The sequence below is a fragment of the Capra hircus genome, chromosome 27 (genome assembly GCF_001704415.2).
Source record: "Capra hircus breed San Clemente chromosome 27, ASM170441v1, whole genome shotgun sequence".
Lineage (NCBI taxonomy): Eukaryota > Metazoa > Chordata > Mammalia > Artiodactyla > Bovidae > Capra > Capra hircus.
Genome location: NC_030834.1, coordinates 13,223,095 through 13,242,761, shown reverse-complemented (window position 1 = coordinate 13,242,761; position 19,667 = coordinate 13,223,095). Strand labels below are relative to the sequence as shown.

At 48.6% G+C, this 19,667-nt stretch overlaps 1 long non-coding RNA gene across 1 annotated transcript; it reads right to left on the bottom strand.

The window, feature by feature from the left end:
- On the bottom strand, positions 354 to 16,212 carry LOC102185144. Its single transcript, XR_311156.3, has 6 exons — positions 16,065 to 16,212; positions 14,822 to 14,992; positions 9,192 to 9,344; positions 8,041 to 8,135; positions 3,467 to 3,540; positions 354 to 1,349 (listed from the first exon to the last, which is right to left on the bottom strand). It is a non-coding gene; the product is annotated as an uncharacterized LOC102185144 (long non-coding RNA).

The window sequence follows — 19,667 nt, the reverse complement described above, 5'->3', positions numbered from 1 at the left end:
TGATACATTTTATATCACCTTCAAGAAGAAAGAGTATGTTTTTAGCAAATGGAATTCCAAGCTATTTCTCCATTTTCCTATAGCTTAGGTTTGCCAACAGATAAATGCCATTTATATTTATCCCCATGTGGCAGCCCATGGAGTCACAAAGAGCTGGAGACAACTTAGCAACTAAATAACAACACATCCCAGTTAATAAACATTTTATGTCACAGGATGTCAGGTCCTATAGCATTTTTTGCCTTTAATTCGGTTGATGTCTGAAGTTGATATTTTATGGTATATAGATATATGGGAAAATGGGTAATGCTTATTTATCCATCCTCAAGCTTTATATCCTGATCTGCTGCTGGCCAAAATGATGGCAAAGTCATGAAAAAACACAGACAAACAGGGCACCAGGAAACAGCTTCAGCCGTGGCTGTGGTCTTCTCGGTGTTACTGGCTCTTCCTCCTTTTCTCAGCCTAACAGTGGGGAGCAGACGACAGGACCAGTGATTCTCCGGCCACTGTCTTCAGGAATCACAGCTGTGACGGGCGCACGTCGACAGCACCTCATTTCCACATTCGCTAGTATGCATATGACCTCACTGTCACAGCCACCTCCCCCAGCAGTGAAGAGAGATCCACTCATTCCAGACTCATCAGAATTTTGCAGCCTCAATGTCTGTCTCTCTGTCTTTGTCCCACCACTTTCTCGGCCCTGAGGGAATCCAGGGATTTCAGCTGCCCTGAGTGGGAGGATTGTGAACGATCAACAGCAGGCCCTCTGCCAACAAAGTGATCAGGCCAGAAAAGGACTAAGTTAAGCCAGACGGTCTCCACTTACGGCATCTAAACGTGATCCCGTGTCCAGGGGAAAGAGTCAAAGGCTTTGGATAAATGAAGACAGGGACTCTGCCCATTTCCCACTTGATGAGTCACGTGATGTGGAAAGAGAAGTCCCAGCAGCCCACCCAGCCGCCCACCCTGCAGACCAGAGGCAAACCCGGAGCAAGCCTGCACCCGTTGCAGTATCACACCTTCCTGCCCCCTCCCGCTGGCTTGTCCACCCAGGCCCTAGACCCTGAGCTCTCCTGCGAATGGCCAGAGGGTCATTTCCTACACCGGAAGGTCCTGACACCTTTTCTTTGCCTCAAGGGCTCTAGTAAGTAATTTTTCATTTATACGGCACATTACAGCTTTCACAGAATTTCAGTCGGACTGCGACCGTACAGCCTGTGAGGTGGATTCGAGACGAGGAAAGCCAGGCTCGGAGATGTGCTCGAGGGCACTCAGCACTTCAGTCACAGAGCTGGCCTGGAGAGATGGGCGGTCTGCTTCCGCAGGAAGAGAATTTGCACCCCTGCCTGGCAGAAGAGGCAAGTTTCCCTTGAGCCCAGTCTGCATAGCACCCTCCAGTCACAACAGCACCCCTGGACACCAGGACTGCTTCCCGGAAATGGCCAAGGAAGCAGACAGGGGCCTCCACCTCCTAGCCTGCCCCACACCCACCTCTAATGACCTCAGGTCCCTGGGACATGACCTTCCCTCCCTCTGCCCGGGCTGGCGCACCCATGTGGGGCTGGATGCGGAGGTAGCCCAGGCTAGCAAAGCTCATGGCCAGAGCAGCTATGAGCCAGGCATCTGCACTGCCTCTTAGAAGAAGTAAGATCAGCAGGAAATGGTCATTGTGAGCATCTTCATGAAAGACATGTTAGTGATCCTTCCCCTCCATCTGCCCTGCAGAAAACACATGGGGTTTGGGTCACTCCCTTACGACTCCTGGAGCAGAGATGCTCAAAGTAGGGGATGTCTCAGCCTCCTCCCCTTCCTGCTCCTTATCCCTGTTCAGTTCAGTTCAGTCGCTCAGTTGTGTCTGACTCTTCGTGAACCCATGGACTGTAGCACGCCAGGCCTCCCTGTCCATCACCAACTCACAGAGTTTACTCAAACTCATGTCCATTGAGTCGGTGATCCCATCCAAGCATCTCATCCTCTGACATCCCCTTCTCCTCCTGCTTTCAATCTTTGCCAGCATCAGGGTCTTTTACAATGAGTGGTTTCTTCATATCAGGTGGCCAAAGTATTGGAATTTCAGCTTTAGCATCAGTCCTTCCATTGAATATTCAGGACTGATTTCCTTTAGGATGGACTGGTTGGATCTCCTTGCAGTCCAAGGGACTCTCAAGAGTCTTCTCCAACACCACAGTGCAAAAGCATCAGTTCTTCAGTGCTCAGCTTTCCCTTTCTTATGCCTGTACTCCGGTCTAATCCATAATTAAGTGAACAAGGGTGGCCTTGTGTTTAAAAAAATAAAGTCTCAGAAAGAAAATACCTAAAATTGGAGTACCCATCCAAGCAAAAACAGATGGGTGCCTCATGGTAAGCAATGCTTTCAAGGAAGACAAACTTTTATGATTCAGTCAACAAACATCAGCTTTCACTCTCCGTGATGAACTAGGCTGGAGGAAACATAAAGGACAGGATGCTTCCACTGCTCTTAGAAAGGCCTCCCTGGGGTCCCTGGAAACTGCCAGGAGGGGGTTCCTGGAAACTGCCAGGAGAGAGTCCTTGTGCCTCAGTCCTGAGCAGCCCCCCACCGGGTGCCTAACTGGGGGTGCAGGGTAGGGGAGGTGGTGCTGGAGCAAAGAGAACACGGGAAAATGCTAGAATCGCTACCAGGCCCTTCTCACTCATGTCCCCTGAGCCAACAGGATGGCAAATCCCTGGAAGCTGCTTGAGACTGCCTTTTCCTCTGTCCTTATTTAATTTGCCTAAAGGATTATGGCCACGAGGCCCCAAAGCCGTACGTGACCCGGGGTGTCGCATGGCCCAGCTGTCTGCTGCCCACCCATCACCTCCCGTCCCCAGCTGTTTCTGCCCAGCCCTTGGCCTTGTTCGGGAGTTTCAGACGATGTTCTGAGCTGTCCTCGGAGTCCACTGAGGCACATCAGCTCCTACTGTCGGGCTGTGAGGCGACCGAACGGGAAGCCTTGAGCCTTCCAGCAACCCCACCCCACTCCCCACTCCACCCAGGCAGAGCAGCCCCAGTCTTTTCCACCGGTCGTCCTGGGTGAGCTGGGGGTTGTGTTTGGAGAAGGGATCTTCCCGGGTAAAACAGAAGCCACTTTCGAGAACCCCTGAGGAGGTTATCCGAGGTACTTTCCAGCTTGGATATTTTGTGAAGGATGATTTTTCTTTGATGAAAAGAATTCGTGAAGAGTTTATCCTCACTTTGATCCCAGGGAGATTCTCCCCAGATGTCCCTCACCTCCTTCCTGGGGGTGTAGTTCAAGGAAAATAGCCAAGCCCCTCGTCTCCCAGACCCAGGTCACTATTGACCCACCCAACCAGCGTCGATGGAGTAACTATTGGGTGCCAAGCTGGTTGCCAGCTATGAGTCAGCGTCCTCCCAAGAATCAGGTTTTCTGGAAATTCCCCACTGCCTGCTGTTTAACACCACAGGGCTTTGGGTCAGACTGACCTGGGCTCCAGACATAAGTCATCATCTGTGCATCCACAGGAGGTGGCCGGGTCTTTCTGAATCCCTGTCTTTGTCTGTAAAAATAAGGTCGTAAAGATCAAATAATGACGTCGCTAAAATTATACAGTGTAGCCAGTGTGAAAACACTTAACACACGGTCAGCACTCCAAAAATGTCAGTGACGTTTCCTTTTGGGTTAAATCCGTCCCAGTCACTCAGCTGAACTAGTTCAGCTCCCTGAAAACTGCTCTAACTGCAATATGACCCATTCACTCCATCTTCTACCTTGAACCAAGGGATTTTGCTTCAGCCTCTGGATTCTTATTCATGCCTCCAGGTAAAATTCAAAGGCCATCTGCCCTCTTGTGTGTGTGCGCGTGCTCAGCCATATCTGACTCTTTGTGACCCCATAGACTGTAGCCTGCCAGGCTCTTCTATCCATGGATTTCCCAGGCAAGAATACTGGAGCAGGTTGCCATTTCCTCCTCCAGGGGATCTTCCAGACTCAGAGATCAGACCTGTGTCTCTTGCATCTCCGGCATTGGCAGGGGGATTCTCTACCACTGTGCCACCTGGGAAGACTCATCTCCCCTATTAAGGCTTTCTTAATTCTCAGACGCAAAAGGAAGCTGGTGATAGGTAGGGAAGCCTGGTGTGCTGCAGACCATGGGATCACAGAGTCGGACACAACTGAGTGACTGAAATGAACTGAAGTGAAAAGGAAGCTTCCAAATCCCCAGGGCATACTTCTGTTCTTTCTGTTGTAGCATTTAATGCATTGTATTCATTCATGGTTTCAGGGAATATTTGTTGAGTGACTGCCGTATGCCAACCCTGTTCTAGGCCTCATGGAAGACACCAGTGATGTGCAGACAAGTGCTTGTCTGTGACGTTCTCTGATCCTCCCAGCCCCATCCCTCCACACCCCCACCAATGAAGAATTTGGGAAGGCAGGATCCCACGACACTACTGGCCTAGCTAAGCGGCCTCACCCCTGAACAAGGTGAGTTTTCTCAAAGACTGGGCAAGAGGCAATTCTGGTAGCTGTACCTATGGTCATGAAATGGACAAGAGCAGGTTTACTAGAATCTTCTTTAAACTGTGGGCTGGGAACCCACAAGAGGCTGGCGAAACCTGGAGTCAGCTCTCCCCATCTGTCTATCGCATCAGCCCAGGCCTCAGCTCTTTATCACCTGTGTCTGCAACCGGCAACCATGGCAAAAGGAAGGAGCAGAGAAGACACAGGTGGACTGTAGGAGTGAATGAAGCGTGCAAATCTGAAACTTCACTGAACGGCTAGTGGCCCACAGAGACACGTGGGAACCCTAAGAAGACGTCAGGGACCCACAGCTGGGCCAAAGGGCCTTCCGACCACTGGGCTCAGCCCTTGGACGAGTCCCAGGGGTGCTGGAAACGAGAAGATGTTAGCAAGGATTTCTGTTGCGGCTCAAGCCCCTGCGCTTGTCACCTTTGGAGAAGACGTCATGGGAGGCAGCCCTGCCGTGGGGAACAGAAGTGGGGATGGAGCCCAGAGCTCTGGACACGGCTCCCTCCTCGACCAGTCACGGCCAAGCCAGGGACAAGATAGAAGGGAATGCGAATGCGAATGCTGAGTGGCTGAAAGGTTAAAATCCCCGAATCGCTGGGACAGCGTTGGCACTGTAGGGAGCTGCGGTTAAAGGCCACGGAGTGGAGACAGCGTCCACGAGAAGCTTGAGGCTGAACAGGCCCCAGGTCAAAGGCCGGCTCCTTTGGAGCACTGCAGTTGAAAGGGAGGGCTCGTGTGTGTGTGTGTGTGTGTATGTGTGTGCGTGTGTGTGCGTGTGTATTGCCTGTTTATGTGTGCTTGTTTGTAGATTAGCTTGTATGTGTATGTGTTTGTATATGTGTGTGTGTATATGTCTGTTTGTATATGTTAGTGTATACGTGCATGTGTCTGTGTGTTTGCATGAGTTTGTGTGCGTGTGTGCGTTCTGTATGTTAGTGTATGTGTGTCTGTGTGTTTGCATGTATGTATATGTGTTTGTGTGTGTATATTTGTGCTTGTTTGTTAATGTATGTGTGTCTGTGTGTGTGCATAAGTGTTTGTGTGTATGTGTGTGTACTTACACATCCGTGAAGTCAGGCAGCGTTGTTTCAGGCTGCTTCTGTTTCCAGCGTCTTCCATACTTTTTTATTATTGTCATTACTGGAGTATTATTGCTTTACAATGTTTTGTTAGGTTCTGCAGTACAACAACATGAATCAGCCGTAAGTATACCTATACCCTCTCCCTCTTGAGCCTCCTGCCAGCCCTCTAGGTCCTCACTGGGCACCAAGTTGTGCCATACAGCAGCTTCCAGCCAGCCATCTGTTTCACTCATGGTAGTGTGTCTACGTCAATGCTACTTTTCCAGTTCATCCCAGCCTCCCCTTCCCTGCTGCGTCCACAAGCCTGTTCTTTATGCTTGCATCTCTATTCCTGCCTCACAAATAGGTTCATCTGTACCCATTTTTTTAGATTCTATACATATGCATTAATATATGATATTTGTTTTCATCTTTCTGTCCAGTGTCCTTTTTTTAGCTGAGTAACACCTGACAGTAAGTTAGGGAAAGCCAAGAAGAGGTAGAGGCAGGGGTACAATGTTGCCAGAGGGGCTTGAAGAAAAGCAGACCCAGAAGAGGGCAGGCAGATCAGCTTGGCCCATGAGAGACTTCTTGGAAAAGCAGCCATCAGTGTGACATTTGAGAACTGCTGTGATTGACAAGAGTCACGGGTGCAAAGAGCTCTTACCCACAGTTTCTAGAGAGAAGTGCTGCTCAACAGGAGATTCCGCCCAAACTCTAAGGTCAAAGAGGATTATCGTGACACTTCCCACCTGGCATAGTGCTGAGTACAGAGTTCCTTCTTCACACAGACCAGATAGATGAATGGATGAGTGGATGGATGGGAGGGTGAATAAATGAATGGGTGGATGGATGGGTAGATAGATGGATGGATGGGTGGGTGGATGAAGTAGGTGGATGGATAGATGAATAGGTGAATGGGTGGGTGGATGGATGAATAAATGAATGGGTAGATGGATGGGCAGATAGATGGGTGGATGGATGAATGGATAGGTGGATGGATGGATGGATGGATGGATGGATGGATGGATGGATGGATGGATATGTGGATGGATGGATGGAAGGATGTGTGGATGGATGAATGGATGGGTGGATGGATGGATGGGTGGGTGGATGGATGCATGAATGGATAGGTAGATGGATGATGAATAGGTAAATGGTGGATAGATGGATGGATGGATGGATGGATGGATGGATTGGATCAAGGGAAGATATTTCAGGGAAAAAAAACCTTAGGACTGTGTAGGGAGTGGAGAAAGGAAGAGGAAGGGCACTGAGTGCCGAAGTCAAAGAGGTGGCTCATCACAGCCACTTTCTCATCTACTGCACCCCTGAAGCACGCTAAGCCCTAAAACAGGCCTGCTTCCAGGGCCAGAGGATCCACCGTGGGTGGACTGACAACACGTTCACAAAGGGTGGTGGACAAGAAACAAGGACAGCGCAGGTAAAGCCCTGGCAATGGGACGCCAGGAAGGGATAGCCCAGAACAGAAGAGGAAGAGTCCCCAGTCACGAGGGTGCTTTACTCCAGACTCTGGCAGCAGGGCGAGGATGTGCAAGGCAGCCAGCCACCCACCAAACAATCATCAAAAAACCACCTCTGCTGGGGCTGCAGGAGAGGGGTCACCCCGGCTCCACCAGCCACCTCTCCCTCCCCTCCCCTTGCCTGCCCACCCTGCCCAGGCACTGATCTCGGAAGGATTCTTCTTCATGTCTTTATACGGACGAGTTAATGTAAACGCTTTTCAACATAAGCATGTTTTTCTGCTCCTTCTCCCTGACCTTGGCATTTTCCTTCTCCATCCCAGGCTCAGTGCTGTCCTGTGGCCAGGTTCGCCTCTCATTTGTCAATGTTTTTATTGAATTTTCAAATGCCAGTAGTACACATAAATCAATGGCTTTCTTCTCCCTACTGGCATATCCCTGCCACATGTGGTCATTCATTTTTTTAATAAGTCCTCCTCTCCTTTCCCCCATTTATAAAAATGCATCGTGTTCCCCCACCACCGTCCATCACTCGGTGAGCTCGGCTATTTGTTGCCCCTGAGTGCTTATTCATCAACGTTTTCAAAAGCAAAATCACTCTTCGCCTCCCGCTCTTATTGTGCCATCAATCTTGACCAGGGGATCAATAAACTTCGCTTTTGCAATTTTTCCCCCACCCTCCTGAGCGGACTCTCTCCAAAGTGCAGTCTTTTTATTTACATTTTTAACTGATCGTCAGCAAGGCGGGTGGGGGGGTTGGTACGGCGGTGTCAGGAGGCGAAGGGCTTTCATTTGCTCCCGAAGCAGCAATAACCATCCATGCATTGGTCATTTAACACGGTAACCCAGAGAAATTGATACTCGACTCTTCCCTGCCCGGGGTCCACCCGCATAAATCACTGCTTGAGGAAACAAAAGCCCTGCCCCTGTGTCTGGCTGGCAGGCAAGCAGGCAGGCAAGAAAAGAGGCGGAGTGACTCACCCACTCAAGTCTCCTTGGAGAGGAGGCACGCTGGTGTCCAGGGATTTTTCCGGCATTGTTTTATATGAGTTAAGGGAAATTTGAATTGAGAGAACCTAAAAGGCAGAGAAAAGAACAGACTGTGGAGTCTTCAATGGAAAGACATATGAGATCAGACAGGTCAAGGGGCCTTGACCCAAGTGGCCCCTCCCATCTCCTTCCGGGTTATGGATGCCCCAAGGTCACAGGGCTTCTGCCTGCTCTATGCCTGTTGCAGAGAAAGGGGATGATGCTTGAACTGCAAAGCTGCAGGCCAGCCAGTTGCTTAGAAAGTCAGAGGGAATTTCTTGCTGCTGCTGCTGCTAAGTCACTTCAGTCGTGTCCAATTCTGTGTGACCCCATAGACGGCAGCCCACCAGGCTCCTCCATCCCTGGAATTCTCCAGGCAAGAGCACTGGAGTGGGTTGCCATTTCCTTCTCCAGTGCATGAAAGTGAAAAGTGAAAGTGAAGTCACTCAGTCGTGTCTGACCCTCAGCAACCCCATGGACTACAACCTTCCAGGCTCCTCCATCCATGGAATTTTCCAGCCAAGAGTACTGGAGTGGAGTGCCATTGCCTTCTCTGAGGGAATTTCTTACCCCTACTCTAAAAAGACTTCCTATTAAGTGAGGTAAGTCGGACAGAGAAAGACAAGTATCAGATGATATCACTTATATGTGGAATGTAAAAAAAAACAGGGCTACAAGTGAACCTATATACAGAACAGAAATAGAGTCACAGATGTAGAAAATGAATTTATGATTACCAAAGGGGAAAGACGGGGGGCGGAGATAAGTTAGGAGGTTAGGATTAACAGATACACACTACTATAAATAAAACAGACAACCAACAGGGACCTACTGGATAGCACAGGGAACTAGATTCGATATTTTGTAATAACCTCTAATGGAAAAGAATCTGAAAAAGAATACGTGTATGTTTACACATATATCACTGAATCGCTGTGCCTTACGTCTGAAACTAACACAACATTGTGAATCAACTATACTACAATTAAAACAATAAATAAATAAATACAAAAAGGCTTCCTCAAGGATGCCTTAAAACACGGGTAAGATCATGAGGATTAGGCAGCCCAACCTTGAGTAAAAGATGAAAGAATGTTGCCCACCTTGCTTCCGTGTTTCCACTGCCACGTCAATGATGAGGCCATCTGAGGGCTTCTGGGTACCATGGCTGGAAAGCCTCATGGGAAAGTGTTGCACCATCATCACTGAGAGCTGTGCAGTGTGACCTGTCCTCCTTCAGCCACCAGGGTCTCAGCCTAATGAAGACATGCATGGGTTCAGGGAGGCTGGGGAGGAGAATTTCTACACTTCTTACCTGCTCTGCCTCAGCTGCTTTTCACACACCATCACATAGATGCTGGAAACACCTTGCCAGGTAAGTTTTGTGTCCATAGTCCAAGGAGGCGTCAATGGCTACATAGAGTTTCAGCTACCTGCCCGAGCTGTGAAATCGGCATACAGATCTCTCTGACTCCAGACCCAGGCCTTGGCAATACCCAGTAAGCTGAGTCTTCTAACTTGGACCAGAGGACCACCCCCTACCAAGGCGCTCTTCGGGAATCACCCACATCTGACCACAAGGCTGGTGACAAAGGAAATCCAAGGCCCAGGGGGAAGGAAAGTAGTCCCAGGGGTCCTGTGCCTAGGACCCAGGGGGGCTGCTGGAAAGAGCAATGTATTGGATGATGATGGAGACTGAACCCTAAGTGGAGGCAGGGGTGACCGCTGCTCTTGGGGAAACCGTCTGCTTTCTTCATTCCTAGCTCTAAAACAGAGGAGTTAGGCTCAGTACCCAAGATCTCTCTTCTTTATCCATCTATCTATCTATCTATCAATGACATTCAGATGGCTTTATATATATATATATATATATATATATATATATATATATATATATATGATGGAATATTACTCAGCCACGAAAAGGAACAAAATTGGGTCATTTGTAGAGATGTGAATGGACCTAGAGGCTGTCATACAGAGTGAAGTAAGTCAGAAAGAGAAAAACAAATATCATACATTAACACATATATGTGCAATCTAGAAAAACGGTACAGATGAACATATTTGCAGGGCAGGACTAGAGATGCAGACACAGAGAATGGATATGCGGTCATGAGGATGGGGAGGGGGAACTGGGAGATGAGGTTTGACATAAACACACCACCACGGGTAGACTAGAGAGCTAGCCGGAAGCTGCTACATGGCACAGGGAGCTCAGCCTGGTGCTCTGTGATGACCTATCGGGGTGGGATGGGAGGAGGGGTGGGATGGGAGGCTCTAGAGGGAGGGGATACATGTACATATATATGGCTGATTCACTTTGTTCTATAGCAGAAACCAACACAGCAATTATACCCTGATTTTAAAAAGTACCTAAAGTCTCTTCCAGATAGAAAATTTCTATAATCTTCCTAGCGTCGTCACTGGCATTTGCAGTGCAGCCTGGTATCATAGAATACACAGAGGACCAAAGTGTGGCACTGTTAGAAAGCAAGTGCCAAGTGTCCTCAGCTCTGCGGGGACCCTGGGGGCTCAGGGTGAGAGAGCTCACGTGGGCACCAGGCAGACACACTGCCTTCTCTGCGCCATCTCCTGCACTGTAAGAGGGAAGCAGTACCAGGAGATTGAGACAGACTGGGAGGCTATAGATCTGGGGATTCAGAGTTTGGGATTTCATGGAGAAGTAAAATACTAACATAAAAATATGAAACCAATAAAATCGTGTGCACCCAACATAGTACAGTCAACTATTTGACAAAATTCACCCTTCAAAAAGATTACCATTGACTGTCACCATTATATAATATCACAAAGAAAGGTCATTTTAACTCCCTAAATTTTAAAAACATGAAACTCACTGTGAACAAGTTCTAACCCCCAGATTTTGGAACCACAGGAGCAGCCTACCCACCATCAATCTAGAAACTGGAGCCGATTATACAGAGTGAAGTAAGCCAGAAAGAAAAACACCAATACAGTATACTAACACATATATATGGAATTTAGAAAGATGGCAATGACGACCCTGTATGCAAGACAGGAAAAAAGACACAGATGTGTGTGGCGGACTTTTGGACTCAGAGGGAGAGGGAGAGGGTGGGATGATTTGGGAGAATGGCATTCTAACATGTATACTATCATGTAAGAATTGAATCGCCAGTCTATGTCTGACGCAGGATACAGCATGCTTGGGGCTGGTGCATGGGGATGACCCACAGAGATGGTGTGGGGAGGGAGGTGGGAGGGGGGTTCACGTTTGGGAACACATGTAAGAATTAAAGATTTTAAAATTAAAAAAAATAAAAAATTAAAAAATAAAAAACAATAATAATAAATAAAGACTGCCTGTCTTCTCCAGGAGAGAAAGTCAGCAGTTCTAACTACACTGATAAGCCATCCATGAGCTCCACATGACCGGAGTTCACATCTCAGTCACTGAATATATGTGCATTGCCCTGTGTCTTTTTTTTTTTTCCCCATTGCATATGTAAATTTCCATTTCTTCAATGAGATTCTTCATTCCTGAAACACTGAGGCCATGTCTTGCTTTGGATTTTTCATCACCAAGTACAGTTATTCTCACGATTTTGGTGGTGCCCATCTGAGACCGGAGGGTGAGCTCATTTATGTGGGTCAGCTGAGACAGATGGTGAGAGTGGGCCGGAGTGGAAGTGATCTGTTCTCAGGGTGATGTCAGTCGAAACCATGGGAAGCACAGGGAACCAGACCCAAGAGCTCTGGTCTCAGCCCCTGGGCAGCTTGCTCAGCCATCACCCCGGTCCCCCTGGAGCCCACAGCTGCAGCAAGTCCAGACACAGGGAGCCGATGGCCCTGGAGAAACCAGAAGTTCTGAGCAGGGCGTCCTGGAAACACCCGCTGCCCGTCCCTGGCTGACCTTAGGAGAGTGACGTCACAGTAAACAAGGCTTTCAATCAATTAACATGGGCTCCAAAATGGCTGAGCTTAGCAAGCCCAGCGGAGGCTGCTGGCTCATGAGCTCTGTACTGTGCTAAGTGAAGCCCAGGAAAGGCACTCATACACAAATACACCACTTCGCCTGAACGCCGTCCAAGCCGTCAATCTCAGGGCTGCTCCAGTGCTGGGCACCAGGCTTATGCAATTTCAACTGTTTTGCTAATAGGCCAGAAATAAACAATGAGTGACCGGTCATCTTGCAAAGCCAGCTCCCCTGCAAAGGGGAGAGAAGAAGGGGCGCCAAGGGGACTGAGGGAGGAAGTGTCTGCCAAGATAATAAATCCAAACCCAAATCTCCAGCATTTTGTGGTTTGACACTTAATTGATTAACTAATTTGAGGCAACAAGATTGAGTGTTCCCGCAGATTAGCGTCGAAGGGGTAATTACAGCCAAAGCTCCCATCTCTGAAGATCGTGGCAGCTGCAGTCCCACATGGGCCAAGCCGGCGTTAAAGCCTATGTCTTACGGCCAAATAGATACAAAGGGTTTTTTTGGAACACGTCCCTTTTCGGCTCTGCGTGTTGGGATTGCTCTGGAAAGGTCATTTGGTGCCTTATCAGCATAGACAAAATCCCCTGCCTGTAATGTACGTGTTTATTCTCAAATTAAATATATTAATGTATTATTTGTTCTTAAAATGTCATGGACTAGATAGTGAGCTTAGCCCTCCTGGCAGATCTTTGAAGCTTAAAGAGTAATGTAATAATAGTACATTAATCCTGAGGCCGTTCAGTTGCCTCCCTGCGGAGGCCCCGGACTCTGCTACACGCTCCTCAGTGCTGAATTTGCTGCCCAGGAGCCTCGGAGCCTGCTTCTGTAACAACAGGAGGCTTACTTTAGGAGGCTCTGCTGAAGCTGGAAAGGCCTGGCCCCACTATTATTTAGGTGGACTAATCTAACTGTGAACTTGAAAACAGGCCTACATGCTCCAGGGTTTAAAAGAATTCAGGGAAATGGGAGAGGGATCTTAAAAGGTAGGGGCTTCCCAGGTGGCACTAGTGGTAAGGAATATGCCTGCCAAAGCAAGAGATGCGGGAGACTCAGGTTCTATCCCTGGGTTGGGAAGATCCCCTGGAGGAGAGCATGGCAACCCACTCCAGTATTCTTGCCTGGAGAATCCCATGGACAGAGGAGCCTGGCAGGCTACAGTTCATAGGGTCACAAAGAGTCAGACACGACTGAAGCGACTTGGCGCACACGCAGTGTAGAGACAGCCCTGTAAGGAAGCTGGGGCAGAGGGGGGAGACTGCTCTGCAGCGGAGGCCTCAGCCGGTCCTTTGGGCTTGGATGCTCACTGGCCATCCCCGTGGAGAAGGTATGACCTGGATAAAGCAGTTCCCTGACTCAGCGGACATGAGCTTGAGCACGCTCTGGGAGTTGGTGATGGACAGGGAAGCCTGGTGTGCTGCAGTCCCTGGGGTCGAAAAGAGTCGGATACAACTGGACTGGACTGAACTGAACTACTGCCCAGGGCAATTCTCAGTGACCATGCAGCTGTGAGCTGTCAGCCGGCGATGTTCCCAGTTCCTGAGACATGGGTGCCCTGAGCCTGGAGAAGCGTCACAGTATCCACTACGTGTGGCAACCCGGTTGCGTCTCTTGACTATGGTATCGCCCTTCCCTGAGAAATTTACCTACTTTGTATGTTAACCAGCTGTTCCAGCCCTCTGCTGCCCTCTAGTGGCTACTGATCCAACTACCCTGACCGGAACTGCCCGCCGGTTGATGATAACACCAGGCTACGCTTACAGGGAAGTTGCCGCCAGAAAGATGCTACCGGTACTCACTAGAGCCTTCCCTCCCCCAGTTTTTCTTCTACCCTGTCTGTCCCCAGGCTTTCACTTGCTTCAGTCTTGAAGGCTTTGGGGTCTTTAAGAGGTTTCTGATTAAAATAACATACCCTTGGGGCCATTAGCACCATCCCCACATTATTGAGTAACTTTAGTTATATTTGTTGAGAGCAAAGTCTTTCAGCTTCCCCAGTGGCTCAGACAGTAAAGAGTCTGCCTGCAATGCAGGCGACCCAAGTTCAGCCCCTGGGTCAGGAAGATCTCCTGGAGAAGGAAATGGCAACCAACTCCAGTATTCTTGCCTGGAAAATCCCATGAACGGAGGAGCCTGGCGGGCTACAGTCAACGGGCTGGCAAAGAGTTGGACGTGACTGAGGGACTAACACTTTCACTTTTAGGTCTTTCCAGGAGTAGATGGTGAGACATGAGAGCAAAGAGGAATCAATTACTGACATTCACCACTTCAGTATCTCCAAAAGCTGCCTAGAGTTAATTGGATGACGTGCCTTGCTTTGCAAACCAGAGGAAATGGAGCTCGTCCTGATGGAAGGGGCACAAGATTTGGAGGTACTGGCTCTGGATTCCAGTCCCAACCCAGCCACTTACTGTGTAGTGCTGTTCGAGTCGTTTATCTAAGGACCTGCTTCTACATCTGCAAATATGATCACTACCCACCTGACAAGTTTGTTTGCAAGAGACGCAGTTAGGCACAAGCATCAAAGCTCTCTCCAGGGCTCTGAGGCCTTCAAGAGTCAGCACTGTCAGAGACCAGTCATACAGCATTTTCTGATAAACCCCACAGGGTTCCACCTGCTGAGGACACCACATCCCAAACTGTCACTCCAACTGTCCCCACATCCAGTGAGAAAAATGAATTATTATTATTATTATTTACAGGAATGACTCCAATACCCAAAGAACAGACAGGTATGAAGACAATTGAGTAGAAAAATACAAACCTTACCTCTTGAATTTGACTCTACCCTTGTGTAGTCACAAAGTTACCTCCTGGTGTGGAGGGAGAAAAAGGTAATCCAGGGAAGGGTGGGTGTCTTATCCAGCTCACAGCAAGGCCTGGAAGTGCGTCCATGGGGCTGGGACTGGGTGTCTGACTGTCCTCTTGGGCGGGTGCTTCCTAAATGGAAGCCAAACAATGATTGCGTGATTCATCCAGGAGAGATCTCCAAGACAGAACCAAACGGCCAGACTGTCGAAACATGTCGAGAGAGTGTTTTCAATTGATAATGGATTCCAAACAGGTGAAGGCAACGAGGAAGTTGGGTTCTAGGGCCTGGGAGTCTGACCAAGTCATTATTTAGAGATCACAAGAATGAACCAAAGTCAAAGCGATGTTATTCCTCTTCAACAGAGATGAGAGAACAGAAAAATGTTGTATCCCAAACCCCTATATACAATCTGTAAATTAAAATTTTAAATTTTCAAGTGTATGCGTGTATGTGTAAATAGATACACACACATGTACAATATTTTACCTCATATGTCACATATATGCTGAATACTTAACTGACAGCCACAAATTCTAGGAACCCAGGTGAGAATCAGGAGGGGAAGAAAAAATACTTCTGAAAAACTAAAATACATACCACAAAATCAAGCTTTAAATGTGATTGTATGGCGTCTTCCCATGTAATATTAGATACTAGGATAGACGTCAGAAAGTAAGAGGAAAATAAAATTAACAGCAACAAGGAAAGTGTGAAACTGGAAAATAATGTGTTTGTGTGAAAGAGTGATGGAAGCTTGAAAGCAAGAGCAGCAGTTTAGAGTCGGGACAAGATGCTTCAAGAGGTCTTGGAAGCTTCATTGCATCACCGCTCAGTAAAACCACTGCCCGGGGATGTTTTCAAGACAACATGGGAAACTTTAAATATGTTTGTACTAGAGTACTTTGTTTAGGCAGAAAGAAAAGTGGGTAATTTAATTTGAAGTGATATTCATTTGAGAATGTTTTGTTTTGTTATGTAAATGTGTTTGAAGAAGAGAAAAGCTTCAGTTATCATGAAATCAACAACGAGGTCGCCTACAAGAAAGCTACAAAGTGTGTATGAGAGAGAGAGAGGGAGAGACAGGGAGAAAGAAAAAGATACAGACAGAGCCAAGAATACTACTTTTACGGAAGAAATTGGCTAGAAGTTAGGTGCACCTTTAGCAGAAAGACGAGTGAAAGACTCAATGCTGATATTTACCTGCTCTAAAGTGCTCTCGATTGACACTGAGGTTCTTCAAATTCCCAAATCTAAGCAGTCACAGGGGAGGAGCAGACACAGGGAACTAATTCGACCAGAAACAAGAGGCCATATTCTCTGAATTCACGGGCATCGTGGAGTCAGGCTTTGGAGTTCTGCTAGCGATGTTCTACATTCTGATTTTCTTTTACAGCCAGTGGGAAGTTACACGGGCACATGTCAAGTATCTGAAGAGTGAAAGGCTCTCTTTCAATAGATTATTTCCTTTCTGATGCAGTCAGTGTTTTCATCTCTGGAGCAGTAGCCAAACCTGACTGTTGCAAGGGCCTGGGGAATATTTGCTCAAGTCTCTCCACCTCCTCTCCAGGGACTCCAGGAGGCTGAACAGCGTGCCAGCAGAGGTGGGGCAGCCAGAGAGCGGAGCTGATTTAAGAGGAGAGAACAGGTAAGCGTTAGAAGGGGAAAAAATGACAATGTTGGCTTTCTTTCCTTTAGCGGGCCTTTCTGAACCTGGACTCTGCATAACAACAGAGGCTCCTGGGTAATGTAACCTGAGGGCTACCATCCAAGTCGCCTTGGCAGCCAAGTGCAAAAAGGAACCACCCAGAAACAGCCAAGATGGCAGCTCCAGAGACGCCTGGGCGCAAGTCCACGTGACGGCAGAGAGGTGTCCTTCCCTCCATAACCCTTGTTCTTGGGACCATAAAGGTCAGAGAGAAAACAGGCTGAAATCCTTTCCTCCTGTTCCTGTAATGGTATTAGCAACGACTCTTTCTTACTCAATCGCACTCCCAAAGGATTTTCAATAAACTTTTTATGTGCCATAACTGTTACATTAAATAAAGCTGAAAGTATTGAGTAAACCGACTGTAAATCACTTTAGATGCCTTGGAATTACATTAAGTGTGAGAATTATGGATCTTTTTGCTGCTTGCAGAAACAGGGAGACGACAGAGCCAGGGGTTTTTATGCTGCCAGCCTCTTGAAGATTTTTGAAACTATTTCTTTATGCTTCATGACAGCCTTCTCTAGCACACGCCTTCTTCAGGGGTCAGAGGAGGAAGAGGAAGATTTGGGGTGCAGGTGGGCTGGAGAAGATGCAGGGAGGACCCTGGGTCTCCTCTCCCACTCGGCCTCAGTCACTACAGGCTTCAACTTTTCTTTTTAAAAAAAAAAGATGTTTGAGGTACATCCACTTCTACTTAGCAGATGAAGATGGATTTGGTCCAGAGCCTCGCAGGGTGTGTGTGTGAGTGTTCATGAACGTGTTCTTTCTCTGGACTTGGAAGATGTTTTCCATGCAGGTCTCACCAGCTGTTATTTTTGTGAAGTTAAAACCCCAGCTTTTATGGCATTCAGGTTTGACCGTTCTTCCCAAGGCCTCTGTGGGGTCAGAGCTGTGTTTTACAGGGACCTGTCAGACTGCAGAGAGTGGAGGAAGTTTGGAGAGCTTGTTGATCAAAACGGAAACCTCTCAGACTGATATTCCCCAGCACCCCCTTGGATGTCAAAGCAGGTTTGGATATGCTCAGAATTTAAAAAAGTAATGAAGTCTGCTCTCCAAAGTTCCAAGTGGCTTCTCTCAATGACCAGTTCCAGACACAGAAATTATGATCAGGGGCTTGTGACAGTAAGCACTATGACCAGATCAAAATGGTGCCAGGAAGGTAGAAACTTCCCTGTGGGAACAGCAGAGGCTGAAAGAAGACACCATACCTCCAGGCCAGAAACGGGTGTGACTGGTGATGTACATGCTGAATCCTTATGACCCCATGGACCGCAGCCTGCCAGGCTTCTCTGTCCATGGAATTTCCCAGGCAAGAATACTGGAGTGGGTCACCTTGACCTCCTCCAGGACATCTTCCCAACCCAGGGATCGAACCCTCGCCTGTTACATCTCCTGCAGTGGCAGCGAGTTCTTCACCACTAGCACAACTTGGGAAGCCGCGTTGCTGATGAATAATTCCTAGGAATTCATAGGAAGGTTGGAGGAGCAGCGGTGTGGAGAAAAGAATTCTGAATGGGTATTCCCAAGTTCAACAATCTGGCTTTCGAAGCCAGAGGACAGCCGAATGTGGAACTAACCTACAACGCAGTACTCTCGCCTTACCTGCTAAAGACCAAGTTCCTGTCTTGTCATTTAAAAAGTTAGCAGGCAACACGCTCCTTTTCAGCCGGTTCGTGGATTTGCACTGATTAGGGACCAGGATGTTATTCACATGATCTGGGCTCATAATCCAGCTGGAGAAACAAGACACCCCCAAGGTAAATAATAGAGAACAGCCGGAGAGGCTGTGTTCCTTAGAGGGCTGGGTGGCATAAATCTTAATTGTTGCGGGAATTTGGAAAAGAAGACCAGAGGGGGTTGAAAAGTGCTCAGGGGATAGGTAAAGCCCAGGGATGACTGTCCTACAGCTGAGAGAGAGAGGTTTTCTGCGGAAAGGAGAGCAGGGTGCAAGGGGTAAGCGTGGATGCTGTCAGAGGCAGAGGAGGGAGGCGCTGATGGGGACTAATGGGGCCAGTGGGGTGGAGAGGGGGGCATCTTGGGCTGATCGTATAAGGCCAGTGGAATCGAGTTTCTGGCCACATAAATAACCCAGGAAGTAAGTGATTGTAGGAGTTTCTCTGGACAGCCCTGTCACTGGTCATGGCACCAGTTAAACCTGCTTCGGCCAAGAGTTGCATCTGAACCAAGTGGAAGCCAAGGGTGAATGGAAAGGCCCCGTGGGAGGAAGCCATACTGGGGGCTTTCCAGTACATGGGGGGCAAACTGGGGGCAGTGGAGCAAGAGGAGAGAAGGGGGACCACCAGCGCCCTGCTCCCTAGAGGCTGGGCAGTGCCCTCCAGTTAGGTCATGGAGGTCTTGAACCTGGACGCACTGACCTGGGAACCCCAAGACCTGGGTTTGAACCTTGACTTGACCCTGGTTGATTCAATGACATTGAGGGAATGACTTCATGTCTCTTGACCTCAGGCCCTCACCCGGAGGCTGGACAACCTGGAAACTCACTTTCAACTCTGAGTCCTCCCTGACGGCTTTGCCACCTGCCTTGCGTGGTCCCTCAGGAACAGGCCAGAGAGAGAACGGCAGGGCCCTCTTCTTGGCTGGGTTGACAGAGGCCGGAGGGAGACCTCCTAGCAAAATCCATTCATAGCAAATCAGACAAAATGCTTCTTCACTGAGGTCTCTCCACTGCTGAGAGATGGGCTTTGAGCTGCCTAGTCTCCAGGAGCCTTGATTTCCACATCTGTAGAATGCTGAGGCAGATGAGAGGAATGCCTGAAACCCCGAGCGGCAGGGGTGTGCAGGGCAGTGTGCCATTCAGTCTGTTTGTCTCCAGGGGCAGTGAGGAGATGGGCTCACGAGGGGCACTTGGCCTGTAGCTTAATGTGAGGAGCCGGGAAGCCCAGTCCCAGGCTTTCTCTGACTATCCCAGACAGTGCTTTCAAAACAGCAAAACTCGCAGGGCGAGAATAGAGAGACAGACACGGAGAACAGACTTGTGGGCACGGCGGGGAAAGGAGCTGCTGCTGCTGCTAAGTCGAGGGTGGGGCAAATTGAGAATGTAGCATTGAGAGCTATGCGTTGCCACGTGTAAAACA